The sequence below is a fragment of the Bos indicus x Bos taurus genome, chromosome 4 (assembly GCF_003369695.1).
Source record: "Bos indicus x Bos taurus breed Angus x Brahman F1 hybrid chromosome 4, Bos_hybrid_MaternalHap_v2.0, whole genome shotgun sequence".
Classification (NCBI taxonomy): domain Eukaryota; kingdom Metazoa; phylum Chordata; class Mammalia; order Artiodactyla; family Bovidae; genus Bos; species Bos indicus x Bos taurus.
The window spans coordinates 11000774-11017485 of NC_040079.1; positions in this window are offsets into that span (position 1 = coordinate 11000774).

A 16712-nucleotide genomic window follows, 5' to 3' on the forward strand; every position below is an offset into this window, starting at 1 on the left:
TGAAAAGCCGATTACTTCCTCACTGATTGGCCTGCCATTTAGTTCTGTTGCATTAGATTATTTCTGGAGTCTCATTGTGTGCTCCATTTCACTGCTCTCAAATCTGAACAGTCTATTTATCAATATATCACTGCCTTATTTACTAATACCCCTTAAAAATATAAAAGTACTTAAGAGGAATTCCCCAGATTTTGCTTTTATCCTACAAGAGTTCCTTGGATGCTTGCCTCTTGAATTTTCTTCATACATCTGGGAATCAGCATGAATTTTTCAAGCCCTCTTTCTCTCCTTCAAATACACAAAACCATTAGGACATTAAAAAAAATTCATTAAGTGTAGATGAGTTTGGGCAGAATTAATATCCTTATGATATGAAATATTCCAATCCATGGCATTCCATATTTCTTAATTACTAAGCTCTTTTTATTGTCATAAAATAGAAACATATTCTCCATAAAAATATAAATATTTTTACTAGAGTTTTTCAGGTCCTGAAAATAATCTGTTACTTTAAATCATGTATTTTTAATTACATTCTCTAGCTGAGATTTTTTTTCCTTTTACATAAAAATGTAAATTTTGGCATATTGACTTTGTTTCTAGCAATCTTAATAAAGTTTAATTCTATAAAATATTTCATTATCCCTTTATATTTCTTCATAAACAATTTTAACATCTGTGTATAATTAGTTTTTTTCCCTCAAGCCATATTTTATTGTATCATATGGTACTATATTTATGTGATTATTGTAGTCTTGTTTTGTAAATCTCTACCATGTTAAATAGAAATTGGATTAGTGTGCATATTTATCTTCTTCCTGATCCAAAGAAAACTATCAGTATTTCCCCATTGGTTATCACATTTGCTGTAACTTTTTTATAGATTCCCTTTATAAAGCTAAAAAAGTTCCAATGAATTTGTAAATTTCTGTTTTTTACTTTTAAATTCATTTCAAATTTATTGAACACTTCTTCATTTTATTTTTTAAAACATTTCTCCAATTTAATTTTAATTTTTTATTTTGTATTGGACTACAGCCAATTAACTAGTTGTGATAGTTTTGGGTGAACAGCAAAGAGACTCAGCCTTACATATACACATATCCATTCTCCCCTAAACTACCCTGCCTTTCAGACTGCCGCATAACATCGAGCACAGTTCCATCTGCTATACAGTAGCTCCTTGTTGCTTATCCATTTTAAATATAGCAGTGGAACACTTCTCTATTTTAGGAAATTTAGCCTTTTCTCCTAAACATTTCATCTGGTGCATGTATGTTCAGTCATGTTTGACTCTTTGCAACCCTATGGACTGAAGCCCACCAGGCTCCTCTGTCCATGGGATTCTCCAGGCAGGAGTGGATTGAGTTGCCATTTCCTCCTCCAGGGGTTTGATGTAGATTACATTTTTAGAATTATTATTATCTCGCATTAAACTAGTGTTAATCAAAGTATTCATGATGTATTTATTTTTATATGTTACTCAATTCAGTTATTTATATTTGGTTTAGGTTTTTATACTCTTACCCTGACTTAGTTTAATCTATTTTGTTCCTTTCTTGTACTGCCCCTATTTGGATTTGCATCAAAGTTATCTTAGCATTTTTAAATAAATTAGACAGTTCCCCATTTTTCTACCATAAGGAAAAATTTACTTAGGATTTGAAGTCTATCATGATTGACTGATATAAATAATGTTTATTAGTCTTATGATTTCCTGGAGGTAACACATCTAAATAATAAACTAATTTCATTGATGGCTATAAATTGTGGGTTTTCTATTTCATCTACAATCAGCTTTGGTAAGTTTCATTTTACTAAGGTTTAAAAAGCTTTTCTTCACAGAGTTCATACATTTACTGACATAAATTATAACTTTTTAAAACATTTCCCATCTCTTCAACATCAGTAGGTATGTCCTCTTTTACAGAATAAATTGTTATATTATTTCATTTTCATTTATTAATATTTCATCTCTTTAATCTGTTCGAAGCACTAGCATAATACTTGGTTGGTCTTTTCTATATTATGATTGTTTTCTGTTTTATTCCTTCTGCTATCACTATTCTTTCTTTATTCTATGTCATTCAGATTTCTTCTATTTCTGTAATATTGTTATTGTTTCATCACCAAGTCCTGTCCGACTCATTCTGACCCCATGGACTGCAGCACATCAGGCTTTGCTGTCCCTCACCATGTCTTATAGTCTGCCTAAATTCATGTCCATTGAATCGGTGATGCCATCCAGCCATCTCATCCTCTGCCCTTTTCCCCTTCTGCCTTCAATTTTTCCCAGCATTGGGGTCTTTTCCAATGTTATTTGCATCAGGGAGCCAAAGTGTTGGAGCTCTTAACTTCAGCATCAACCCTTACAACGAGTATTCAGGGTTGCTTTCCTTTAAGATTGACTGATTTCTATAATATATATTAACATAAAACTTAGCTCATTAATTTTGGACCATTTTAAGGTTAAGTCAGAGAAGGCAATGGCAACCCACTCCAGTACTCTTGCCTGGAAAATCCCATGGATGGGGGAGCCTGGTGGGCTGCTGTCTATGGGGTCGCACAGAGTCGGACACGACTGAAGTGACTTAGCAGCAGCAGTAGCAGCAGCAAGGTTAAGCATTTTAAGTGTAAATACCTCCCCTATAAAATATTTAGCATCATTTTCAGCATTTGATCAATAGTTTATTTACATTTATTACTAAATATTTTTATAGACTTATATTTCACCCTTGACTCGAGTTGTTTAGAAGATGATATGTGTTTTATTGAACTTTCTTGGTGGCTCATATGGTAAAGAAGCTGCCTGCAATGCAGGAGTGAAGTGAAAGTGAAAGTCACTCAGTCGTGTCCGACTCTTTGCGACTCCATGGACTATATGGTTCATGGAATTCTCCAGGCCAGAATACTGGAGTGGGTAGCCTATCCCTTCTCCAGGGGATCTTCCCAACCCAGGAATCAAACCAGGGTCTCCAGCATTGCAGGCGGATTCTTTACCAACTGAGCTGCAGGAGACCCGTATACAGATTTCTCAAGAGGCAGGTGGTCTGGTATCCCCATCTCTTTCAGAATTTTTCATAGTTTATTGTGATCCACACAGTCAAAGCCTAATCACTTCAGTCATGTCCAACTCTTGCGTCCCCATGGACTATAGCCCTCCAGCCTCCTCTGTCCATGGGATTCTCCAGGCTAGAGTGGGTTGCCATTTCCTTCTCCATCTTACACAGTATACTCTTTGTATCTTATACTCTTTTTATCTTACACAGTATAAAGCGAAAGAGAGTGTCCAAAAAGAAAAGAAAGTGACTCAGTCATGTCTGACTCTTTGCAACCCCAGCCTCCTCTATCCATGGGATTTTCCAGGCAAGAGTACTGGAATGGGTTGCCATTCCTTCTCCAGGGGATCTTCCTGACCCAGAGATTGAACTTAGGTCTCCTGCATTGTGGGCAGATGCTTTACTGTCTGAGCCACTAGGTAATCCTATGTTACACAGTATACCTTTTGTAATTTTTTTTTTAAACTGGCATTTAATAGTAAACTCCTTTGTTGTTTTTTGAAACTGTGTTGTTTTTCTCATTCTTGGTAAGTGTATTCCCTCTAAAATGCTAGGTTGACTTTTACTACTTTTCTAATGATTGAAGATATAAGCCCTTTATTTACTGACTTCCACTGTTGCTAATGAGATCTCTGTTTATAGCCTCAACTCAAGTATTAGTATGAGAATTCATTCTTTGATTTTTTTCAACATGCACATCTATTTCCCTAAACTGCATACAAAGAAATTCTAGTTCTATTTTATCTGAATCTTTCCTCATATTTAGACTTAGGATCTGTTCTGTGCTTCCTTGAATTGCTCTCAACCTTTTACAATGTAAACCATAACTCTCTCCAGCATTTTCTCATCCTACGCCTCACCTCTTACCTTGGGCAGCATACCAAAAATATGAACTATGCCCAGAGCATTTTCCAATCTCCAGGTCCTAGGCCTCAGGCTTTGCTCATTTTACCAAAATCACAGTTCCATTTCCTTCTCCTTCTTCAAAAATTTAAGTAATTTACATATAAGGCATATAAGTAGATGATAGAAAGATAATGCATATGGCATATATACAGTGATATACCTGTACCTATCTGTTTATGCTATTTGTGTTTTACATAAAATATATATATGTATGATACACATATTATATATTATATATACTCTATAAAAGCGAAAGTGCATTGACAAAAATGTGAAATGATGTAACCACTTGTTAATCACTGTAATTTTGCATACCAAAAGCCCAGCTGCAACACAGACCAAATTCCAAATATATCAGTTTTAATTAGAATGTAGGCTCCAACTCTGAGCAAGAAACTACAAAGCACCACAGGGTATTAACAATGTGAGGACTGAACAGGCTCTCTTCCCACGGAACTTACCCTCCAAGAGAGGGAGTTAGTATTTATCTAAGTTAACTCTGACAAATGGCAAAGAAAGCAAGAATCCAAAAAGTGTTCTAAGAGTGTAAGCTGTGTTGCTAAACAAACTCAAAAGTAGATGCTTAGTTCCAATCATAAGAATCAGGGGAAAAAAAAAAAAAACAAGTGGATAATGAATAAAGTATTATAATATATTGAGAGAAGCAGAGGGTTTTAGTTTGGAGAAGTAAATCGTAGAGGATTTATGTTGAAAGAAGAGCATCAGAAAAGGCACTGTCATTGTGTAAAAAAAATCAATGGATTGGTTCATTTAAAATAGAAAGATCTATTCCATTTGGCTGAAATAGAATGTTATGGAGGAACAGGGCAGTCTCTGGCAAAGAGATGGAATATTCACTGAATAAATTGTAGAAAAAGGGGAGGAGAAGGATGAGTGAATACATTAATGATTCTATTAATAAGTGAAAAAAAAACAATAGAAAGGTCAGTTTCCATGTCTTTTGCATGTCTTGTGAGTGAAGAATTGACATCCTTTTTTCCCCAGACTGTCTTCTCAAAGATGTTTGTAGAGTCAACAGCCTTGGAAAATGGAGATCTCTAAGAAACAAAGGAGAAACTTACTTATAATCCACTGTAACAAAGATAATACCTCTCTCTGGGGAAATGATCAGGTTTACTTGCAGCCTAACAGAAAAAGTTTGAATTCCCTAAACTCAGGGATCCTCAGCTGGGTTGAGTGCAATGTATCTGACACCTTCACATACAATTTATGGGACCTGAGGAACAAGATTGATATATAAACAGTATCTAGATAAGTTTATCACTTTCAAGATAAGTTTTTGAGATCAAATGTACAGCAATGTGCATATATTTAATAATACTGCATCATGTACTCAAAATTTGCTAAGAGGATTGATTTTAAGTGTTCTTACCATACACCAAGAAAAGAAACCAAGAAATAACACACACACACACACACACACACAAGGAAAATGATAACTATGCAAGATGATTGATATGTTAATTTTAGTGATTATTTCAAAATATATACATATATCAAAATACCAAGCTGTATACCTTAAATATAGACTTCCCTGGTGGCTCAGATGGCAAAGCATCTCCCTACAATGTGGGAGACCCAGGTTCAATCCCTGGGTTGGGAAGATCCTCTGGAGAAGGAAATGGCAACCCACTCCAGTACTCTTGCCTGGAAAATCCCATGGACGGAGGAGCATGGTAGGCTACAGTCCATGGGGTCGCAAAGAGTCGGACACGACTGAGTGACTTTACTTACTTACTTACTTATACCTTAAATATATATAATTTTATTTGTCAGATATACCTCAGTAGATTTGGGGAAAAAATAAAATAGGTCTTATAAAAAACAAATACGAATAGCAATATAGATGAATCTCGAGGACACTATGCTGCATGAAAAAAGCCAGTCACTAAAGCACAAATACTGTATGATTCCAATTATATGAAATAGCTAGAGTAGCCAAATTCATGGAGATAGAAAGATCTATGGCTTCCGGGGCTGGGAGAAGGTAGAAATGGGAAGTTGGTGATTTGAGTACAAAGTTCCAGTTGAGGAGGATGAAAAATTTCTAGAGATTTTAGTGATGGTTGCAGAACAATGGGGATATACTTAATACTTCAGAAGTGTATACATAAAAATGACTAAAATGGGAAAATTTTTGGTACATGTATTTACTGCAGCAACATCATCGACAGAAAAACAAAGAATACAAAAGCTACATTAGGAGCTTATTTTTGGTGAGCTTTGAAAGGGCACTAAATTTAGCATTTAATTTACTTTCCAAAAGGAGAATTGTATAATAATACAATTATAAATAAAAATAAATGTACTTCAAAATACCTACTGAGCTTCAACTAATCAATTTAAATATCAAAAGAAAAGGACACTGTATATCTCAGAAATCTGGATTGTGGATTTCTAGGTTCTTGTGTAAATCTGTGACATGTCACTGCACCTTCCTGGGCTTCAAAATCATCAGATATGAGTCACGAGATGATTTCTAAGGCTCTGTTTAGCCTGAATATTTATCTTTTTTCAGGCTCCAACTCCAATATTCAGAAATCTCCTGTGTTGTGCTAAAGGTGATCACTATTATTTTTAGTTTTGGCATTTGTCTAAATTTTTAACAAATGTTATATAGCAGACCTTGAAATGAGCAACTTTCTCCTAACAGAGAGAGTTCTCATTTTTATTTATTCCTATCCAGAATATTGCTAATTTTTTATAATATGGAGAAGACTCAAATTCAGTGAGATCTTATAATCTTTCCTAAGTAAGAATAATAGAGAGATGTAGTTTGATCCTATATTTCATATAATTGTCTATTTGTCATCCTTATGATTAGGAATGGTTTATGTAACGTTCTTTTTAACAGAGGTTTATCAGATAAGTAGAGCTTTGGCCAAAAAAATACATAAATAGGGAATTATTGATACATTACCATAAATTTATTTTTGTTTTGAGACTTGTCATAGACAGCATTCATCTATTAACAGAAGGAGTAGACACAAAACAACCTGTTGAGAGTATCTCTCTCTTTTTCATTCTCTCTCTCTTCTTCATCTTGCTCTGAATTTTTTAAGTGAATAGGGAAATGTGCAATCATAAAAACTATTAACAATATTTTCTCAGAAAAGAATCATAAATCATGTATCCAAATATATTCCCCAGAAGTATGGCCTGCTGTCACCCTTCTGGGACAACAACTATTTTAGTTATTTATTTGTAGTTATTAGTATTCTTCAACATTTCCCCATGAATGCTAACAATACCAATCAAAAATTGTACAGAGAACTCTTTATGCTCTGTCTAAATATATTTGTCACTTGTATAGAAGCTGTAATCTCAGAAAAGGACACAGCAAGGTTCCTTAAATGTTAGTCCTTCATAGATGATCGCTCATAAATGAAGGCTATTTTAAAATGCTTTGTGCACCAGCATAACTGCAGACTACTTGGCTTCTCTCACAACAAAAAGAGAAATGGTTGCAAAGACAAAGAAAGAAAGAACATTTCCATATTATAGTCAAAGCCAAGAAATGGGATGATATACTTTAGGTAGTTACGAATTAAACATTATTCCCATAAGTTAGATAAAAATTCAATAGCCATTTCTTGGCGAATATCCATTCCTTGGCTATTCAATATCACATTTTCCTTTTTTTCTGTTTCAATTTCTATCACAATAAATCAAGGATACTAAAGTGCCATTCAAGATTGTATGTATATATGTGTATGCTTACACAAGTGTTATAGGGAGAAAGGAAAAGAGAAAGAAGAGGAAAGAAAAAGATAATGTGTTAAATTAAAATTTTAAGATTCTATTTCTAACTGATATTACATGCCATGGGTAAATTTTAGAAAACATGTATTTTAATATCCTTGACTTTGAAAAATCCACAGACCTTGAGAAAATCATTAATGTTAAAGTATATGTTAATTAGTAGCATACATAATATAAGCAGAATATTAGCAGTATACTATATTCTTAATAGTACAGTAATAATAAGCATACTATAAATTAGCAGAATACCAATAAATGTTTGAAGACTTTATTATTAAGTCCATGATAACTACTATGTATGTGGAAGGAGTTCAAATAAGATAGAGATTCATTATAGCTGGAATGTTCAGCAGAGTTTAATAGAAAATCTGAAGCACAGTTGATGTTGAAAGTAGATAGGATTCAGAGAATCAAAAAGAAGATGATGAAGTGATCATTAAGTATTTGCTAAGTAAATTGACATATATTGAATGAATGAATAAAGCTTAAGTATAAGAAATATAGCTTAAGTATAAGAAATACAGCTTAAGTATAACTGAATAATCAAGAATGAATAATTTAAATAATATTTAAAGCATTATGGACATTTATCAATAAACAAAGTGTTTATCTTCTCTATCCTTATGGAGCCTACATTATAGTGGGAAACACACAGACCAGCAGAAACAGTTGACTAAATATGTTAACTAAATTTAAGGATGCATTGAGAAGTAAAAACAAACACAAAAGACACTACGTTAAAGTTAAAAGGAACTTCAGAAGTCATCAAGATCATTCACCTTTCTTTATATACATAAAAATTCAAGTGGAGAAATGCCAAGGACTTAACCAAAGCAACAAAAGTTTTACTGTTAGAGTAAGAAAAAGAAACAGAGTGACGTCACCAAGATGGTGACGCAGATGGCTCCTGACTTTGCTTCTTTTCAAAATAATAGTAATTAACAATTATTCACAGACAAGACTCCACTGAAAAAAATCCTAGAATATGGAGGGGAGGCTAAAGCACCCCTCTGTTCCACAGAGACCCAAACAGATGGCGTTAGAAGGATAAGAGGAGCAGCTATAGGCTGACTGTGTTGCCTCTGTACCAGTTCCAGTGTTGAATGGTCTCCACTGAACCTAAAGGTTCTCCTGTGGGAAAAGAGAGCCCAGGGTGGGATATCCAGCTCACCTACAGCTGTGTGTCAATTGTTGGGAGTCCCCACTGTGATCTCACCCCCATATGGATTGCATGGGAATCTACAGGGATCGAGCATAAGAAATCTGATTATAGTGGAAAACAAAGAAGGGTTGCAACATCAGCACTTGGATTATGGCAGAACAAATTCATACTTCTCGTGCCCAAGTGTCTAACCAGCAGCTTTGCTCACCTGCAGAGCCAATACGACCCACCATCTAACTAGGGAAGCTGGTGGGGTGCAAGTCTGCCTAACTTGGGTCCCCAAGCAAAAAGCCTTTCCAGCACTGGATCCTTATCTATTTTCATTCAGTTTGAGGAGCAAAGTCATAGCTCAGTCGAGGGCTGAGTATAGCTCCCAGCCCTACCTGAATAGAAAGGCTGACCAGAATATCTAGAAGTTGTGTAGTCCTGAAATGCTTGAACAGAGAGTACAGCAGGCAGAGATGAGCATCCACATATTAAAGTCAGGGGCACTGTTTGTCCAGAGAACTTGTGACATGGATCAGCTCAGAGTCAAGACCACAAACAAAGAGTCTTTCAGACTTTGGAGCCAATTCGCTTGTCCTTCCTAGGCAGGGACTAATTTATAGCTCCACCTATTCCTGGAAACAGTCTTCATCCCTCCCAACCATGGAACATAACAGAGCACACAGGAAGCTTCATAACCCACCCAACAGCCCTGCTTACTGTCGGTCCTGAATAGAGAACATAGCCTATGGATTTTTCCATTTACAGAGCAAAACCTCCGGCCCTGTCTGGCCAGGGAATTCAGTGCATAGTCTTGCCTGATTTAAGTCTGCAAACAGTGAACTGTGCAGATCCTGGAACCTGTTCTATTGCCTTACAAGGACAGAGTAATTAATTTATAACTCTACCTACTACTGAATATAGTACCCAGTCCCACCCACATAGTTAGGCTGACCAAAGAATGCAGGCAACATTCAAGCCCTTCCTACAGACTCACTCGCTTGCAGAGGACCAAGTAAGCCATCCTATCCAACAGTTATCATCCACAGGTACCCTCCCCTCCAGATCTCAGAGCTTGAGCAACGACATTACTCAAAAATAGGCCCTGATAGCAAGCCCTATCTGCCCAAGTACATTACCAATGGACATGTCCAGAAATGCAAACTAAGATGACTAATGAGAACTGTCTTTGCCACAGTGAACTTGTAAAGTCTGGAAGAGTAAACTGTTTGCTCAAATATACAGATACCAACATAATGAATCAAGGATCATAAAAAAATCAGTTAAACATGACATCACCAAGGAAACCAATAAAGCTCCAATAATAACTGACCCTAAAATACTGGAAGTCTATGAATTGTCAGATGAGGAATTCAGAACAATCCTCTTTAAAAAGTTCAGTGGACTACAAGAACACCCAGACAAACAACTAAACAAACTTAGAGGGATAATGCGTGAACAAAACAAGAAGTTCAGCAAAGAAAAAGAAACCATAAAATAACTCCAACAACCACCAAAACAAATCCAGAAATTCCAGAGCTGCAAAATTAAATAATTGAATTGAAGGACTCAATAAAGAGCTTCAAAGGAGACTTGATCAAGCAGAATAAGTACCAGTGATGAAGTAGATAGGATCCAAATCAGTGAAAGTATAGCTGGAAAAGGAAACATTACACTGATACCACAGAAATACAAAGAATTATAAGGGGATATTATGAGCAACTATATGGCAACAAACTGGATAATCTACAAGAAATGGGGAAATTCTTTGAAAACTACAACCTATTATAACTGAATCAGAAACAAATAGAAAATCTGAACAGACCAAGTATTAAGAAAAGGGAACCAGTAATCAAAATTCTTGCTCAAAGAAAGGCTCAGAACCAGATGGCTTCCCCGGTGAATTTTACCAAACATTTAATACTAATATTTCTCAAATTCTTCCAAAACACAAAAAAAGAAGGAAACACTGCCACATTCATTTTACAAGGCCACCATTATTTTTATATCAAAGCCAGAAGAGGACACTACAAGAAAAGAAAACTATAGGCTAATATCCCTGATAAATATAGATGCAAAAATTTCCAATAAAATATTAAAAACTAAACTTAGCAGCACATTAGAAGCATCAATCATAATTACCAAGTGGGAGTTATCCCTGGGAAGCAAATGTGTTCTAACATACACAAATCAAAAAATGTGATATCACATTAATAGAATAAAAGGAAAAAAATCAATCTTCTCAGTGGACATAGAAAAAGCATTTGACAAAATGCAAAGTCCATTTATGATAAAGACTATTAAATTAAGTACAGAAGAAATGCACCTCAATAAAATAAAAACTATATAGGAAAATCCACAACTAACCTCATACTCAATGGTGAAAGACTTGAAGATTTTCCTCTATGATCAGGAACAAGACAAAGATACTTACTTTCACACTCTCACTCAACATAGTACTAGAAGTTCTAAACAAAGCAGTTAGGCAAGAAAAGAAATAAAAGGAAACAGAATTGGAAAGAAAGAGGTATTAATAAAATTGGCTCTATTTGCAGATAACATTCATATATACAGAAATTCCTAAAGAGTCCGCCAAAAAACTCCCAGATTTAATGAACAAATTCAATAATGTTTCAAGATGCAAAACAAGCGTGCAAAAATCAGGAGTGCTTCTATATAATAGTAAGTATCTGAACAGAAAACAAAGAAAATGATCCATTTACAATAACATCAAAAACAATAAAATACTTAGAAATAAATTCAACCATGGAGGAAAAAGATCTTTACACTAAAAACAGGACAGTGGCATTGATAAAAGAAACAGAAGAAAATACAAATAAATGGAAAACTGTATCAGGTTCATGGACTGAAATGTTAATATTGTTAAAATACTCAAAACCATCTATATATTCAATGCAATCCTAACAAGAGGTCAATGATATTTTTTATAGAAGTAGAAAAAAATGAAAAACAAAGTGGGAGGCATCACCTTGCCTGATTTCAAAATATATTATAAAGCTATACAAATTGAAACTGGGGTACAGACACAAAAACAGGTACATAAACTGGTGGCACAGAGCTGAGAGCCTGCAGATAAGTCCATGCATATATAGTCAAGAAGTATTTGACAAAAGAGCCAAGAATACTCAATAAAACAGTGTCTTCAAGAAGTGAAACTTGGAAAACTGGATATTCACATGTAAAATAATAAAATTAGACTCCTATCTTACACTATTCATCAAAATTAACTTGAAATAGATGAGAATTAATTGTAACATTGGAAACCATATAACTTCTAGAAGAAAATATAGAAAAAAAAATGGTCTTTGACATGAGTCTGGACAGTAGCTCTTTTGGATAGGACACCTAATGCATAAGTAGTAAAATAAAAAACAACTAGGAATACATTGAACTAAAAAGCTTGTATATAGCAAAAGAAATAATCAACAAAGGAAAAGACAACTTGTGAAATAGGAAAAATACTTGCAAACCATGTATCTGACAAGCAGTTAACATCCACAAAAGCATGCGTACAAGCCAATAGTAATAGAAACAAATAATTCAATTTAAAAATGGACAAAGGACCTGAGTAGACATTTTTTTCCAAAAAATATATAGAAATTGCCAAAAGGTACATGAAAAGGTGCACAATATCATTACTCATCAGGGAAATGGAAAGTCACAGGTATATTACACCTGTTAGAAAGACTCTTATCAAAAAGAAAAGAGTTAAATACTGGTGAGGCTGTAGAGAAAAGGGAATCTTTGTGTGTTGTTGGTTGGATTTAAATTGGTATAGCCAATTACAGAGTTTCCTCAACATTTTTAAATAGAACTGCTATGCTGCTGCTGCTGCTAAGTCACGTCCGTTGTGTCCGACTCTGTGCGACCCCATAGACGGCAGCCCACCAGGCTCCCCCATCCCTGGGATTCTCCAGGCAAGAACACTGGAGTGGGTTGCCATTTCCTTCTCCAATGCATGAAAGTGAAAAGTGAAAGTGAAGTCGCTCAGTGGTGTCTAACTCTTCGCGACCCCATGGACTGTAGCCCACCAGGATCCTCCATTCACGGGATTTTCCAGGCAAGAGTACTGGAGTGGGGTGCCATTGCCTTCTCTGAGAAGTGCTATATGATCCAACAATTGCACTTCTGAGAATATATCTGAAGGAATCAAAACCTGAAAACACTATGTCAAAGAGATAATTTCACCCCATTGTTCATAGCAAACATTTACAATAACCAAGACATGGAGGCATCCTAAGTATAAATTGATATGGATATGGCAAGGATATGGATAAAGAAGTTTTAAGATAGACAGACATAGAAGATAGACATATAAATATAGATACAGATGATATAGATATATATTACTCCATTAGGAAAATTAAGAAATCCTGTCATTTGCCACCCTATGGATAGACTTTGAGGATATCATGCTAAGTAAAATATGTCAGACAGGGAAAGATAAATACTATAAGATCTCACTGTATTTGGAATCTTAGACAATAACAAAAGCAAAATGCACTTATAGAAACAAAAAAAAATTGGTGATGGCAAGAGGCAGAGGGTTGATGATAAGCAAAATGAGTTAAAGAGATCAAAAGGTACAAACTTCCAATTATAAGATAAATAATTTCTAGGAACATCATATATAATATGGTGACTATAGCTAATAATACTGTATCATGTGTTTAGAAGTTACTAAGAGAGTGCATCTTTAAAATTCTCATAAGAAGAAAAAAACTGTAACTATGTGTGGTGTTGAATGTTAACTATGCTTACAGTGGTTATCATTATGATTTACATATGAAAATAATATAATGCAATATATGAATTATATCTCAGTTTTTAAAAACTTACTGAACAAAAACCAAAACATAAAAGTAAAAAGGTGTCTTCAGCTTTGAGTGGGTCTAAAAGGATGTAGTTTACATGTGATTTCCCTTAATATGTCTTGTGTCTCAAATGTGATTTACTGCAAAGCTAATAAGCAAGAACCACCTCACAGTTGTTTTAATGGTTCTATAAACTTATTGTGCATTTACACATATTTTAGCAAGCAAAATATCACTAATAATGACTTCCTGGTCCATGGGTTATTTGGTAGAAAGTTCCAAGTGAAAGTCTCTGAAATTCTCTCTCCCTAGCAAAACAGTAAAGCAAAAGTATTGCCACATTCCTTTGAGAATTACAAACCAACATACCACAAAAAAAAAAAAAAACATTTTGACATTGGGACCAGTGTTTAGTCCGTATAGCAAGGACATGTAGGTGTGGTAGCAGACGCTGGATTATAGCTTTGACAGTAATTTCAGTGGCAGCCTCCCACATCCGTTTTGCTTAAAGTAAAGCAGTTTCTATTTCCTGCCTCTAAACTGTGGTTGATATGACTACTCAACCAAGATGATCCTGACACCAGGCAAGTGGTCAAGGATGGGTTGGTCAAAGATGGGTTAATCAAGAAAGTATTTAGATGAAATGATCAATAATAGAAATTTTTCAGATCTCAACTCCAAACAGAGTTGGAATATGCAGACATATTAAGTCAAGTAGTTCAGCTATAGCAGAATGTATTATTATTGTGAGTAGGGAATTGTTGCTGAAGTTCAGAAAGTCTGTCAAAGATCTTATTTTCAAGATAGAATAAGAGGAAGCAAAGGAGGCTACTTTAGTGGTATAAAGAGTAACCAAGAGTGTTCTTAAGAGAACTGGGTATTCTCATGGAGACTTATTGCAAAGTGGTATCTTTAGTTCAGTAGGGTTTGTCTCAAAGGAGGCAGGCCTATCCGGCTTCATGGTGATAAATCACATCATTATGTTGGACTTCTCTAGTTCCATGAAAGTGGGAATGCTTGCCATGAACAGTAGATGCTGCTGGAAGTGAGACAAAATTTTGTTTTCCAAAATTTTTCATTTGTGGTATTAGAATTCACAAGTTATTTACTTAATCAGGGCCTTGATCATTGTTCATAGGCAAAAGAGGCAAATCATTTAGAAACTCAGAGAAAGAAAATATTTTGTAAGGAGTAATCAGAAAATATTTCATGGAGAAAATATCTTTGGCCTGAGCTTTGAAACACCTAGGGCAATTTGTGTGACAATGATGGGAGAATAGCGGACACAAAAAAGGGAAAGAGGACATTCAGATGAATTTTTCAAAAGAATTTTACAAGAAAGAACAAGAAAATCAAAGGGCCAAAGGCTATGCCTTATGATCTTCTTCCATTTTAGGAAAACAAATTAGTTTGATTTAATATCAAACTGCAACAATCTCAAACTTTTCTGTGTCACTTACTTGATAAAACACACAATTTACTCAGTTGTAAAAAATACCTCTAATACAAACACCCTCTTCTAACAACACAAGAGAAGATTCAACACATGGACATCACCAGATTATAATACTGAAGTAAGATTGATTATATTTTTGTAGCCAAAGATGGAGAAGCTCTATATAGTCAGCAAAAAAAAAAAAAAAGACCAGGAGCTGACTGTGGCTCAGATCATAAACTCCTTATTGCCAAATTCAGACTGAAATTGAAGAAAGTAGGGAAAACCACTAGATCATTCAGATATGACCTAAATCAAATTCCTTATGACTATCCAGTGGAAGTGACAGATCCAAGGGATTAGAACTGATAGACAGAGTGCCTGAAGAACTATGGACAGAGTTTGTGACACTGTACAGGAGGCAGGGATCAAGATCATCTTAAAAAAATAAATGCAAAAAGGCAAAATGGTTGTCTGAGGAGGCCTTACAAATAGCTGTGAAATGAAGAGAAGTGAAAGGAAAAGGAGAAAAGGAAAGATATACTCTTTGAATGCAGAGTTCCAAAGAATAGAAAGGAGAGATAAGAAAGCCTTCCTCAGTGATCAATGCAAAGAACTAAAGGAAAACAACAGAATGGGAAAGACTAGAGATCTCTTCAAGAAAATTAGACATAACAAGGGAAAATTTCATGCAAAGATGAGATCAATAAAGGATAGAAATGCTATGGACCTAACAGAAGCAAAAGATATTAAGAAGAGGTGGCAAGAATATACAGAACTGTACAAAAAAGATCTTCATGACCCAGATAATCATGATGGTGTGATTATCACCACCATGATAGAGCCAGATATCCTGGAATGTGAAGTAAAGCGGGCCTTAGGAAGCATCACTACGAACAACACTAGTGAGTTGACAGAATTCCAGTTAAGCTATTTCAAATCCTAAAAGATGCTGCTGCACTCAATATGTCAGCAAATCTGGAAAGCTCAGCAGTGGCCACAGGACTTGAAAAGGTCAATTTTCATTCCAATCCCAAAGAAAGGCAATGCCAAAGAATGCTCAAACTACCACACAATTGCACTTATCTCACATGCTAATAAAGTAATGCTCAAAATTCTTCAAGCCAGGCTTCAGCAATATGTGAACTGTGAACTTCCAGATGTTCAAGCTGTATTTAGAAAAGGCAGAGGAACCAGAGATTAAATTGCCAACATCCCTTTGGATTATTGAGAAAGCAAGAGAGTTCCAGAGAAACATCTACTTCTGCTTTATTGACTATGCCATAGCCTTTGACTTTCTGGATCACAATAAACAGTGGAAAATTCTTAAAGAGACGGGAATACTAGACCACCTGACCTGCCTCCTGAGAAATCTGTATGCAGGTCAAGAAGCAACAGTTAGAAATGGACGTGGAACAACAGACTGGTTACAAATAGGAAAAGAAGTGTCAAGGCTATATATTGTCACCCTGCTTATTTAACTTGTATGAAGAACACTTCATGAGAAACGCTGGGCTGGATGAAGCACAAGCTGGGATCAAGATTGC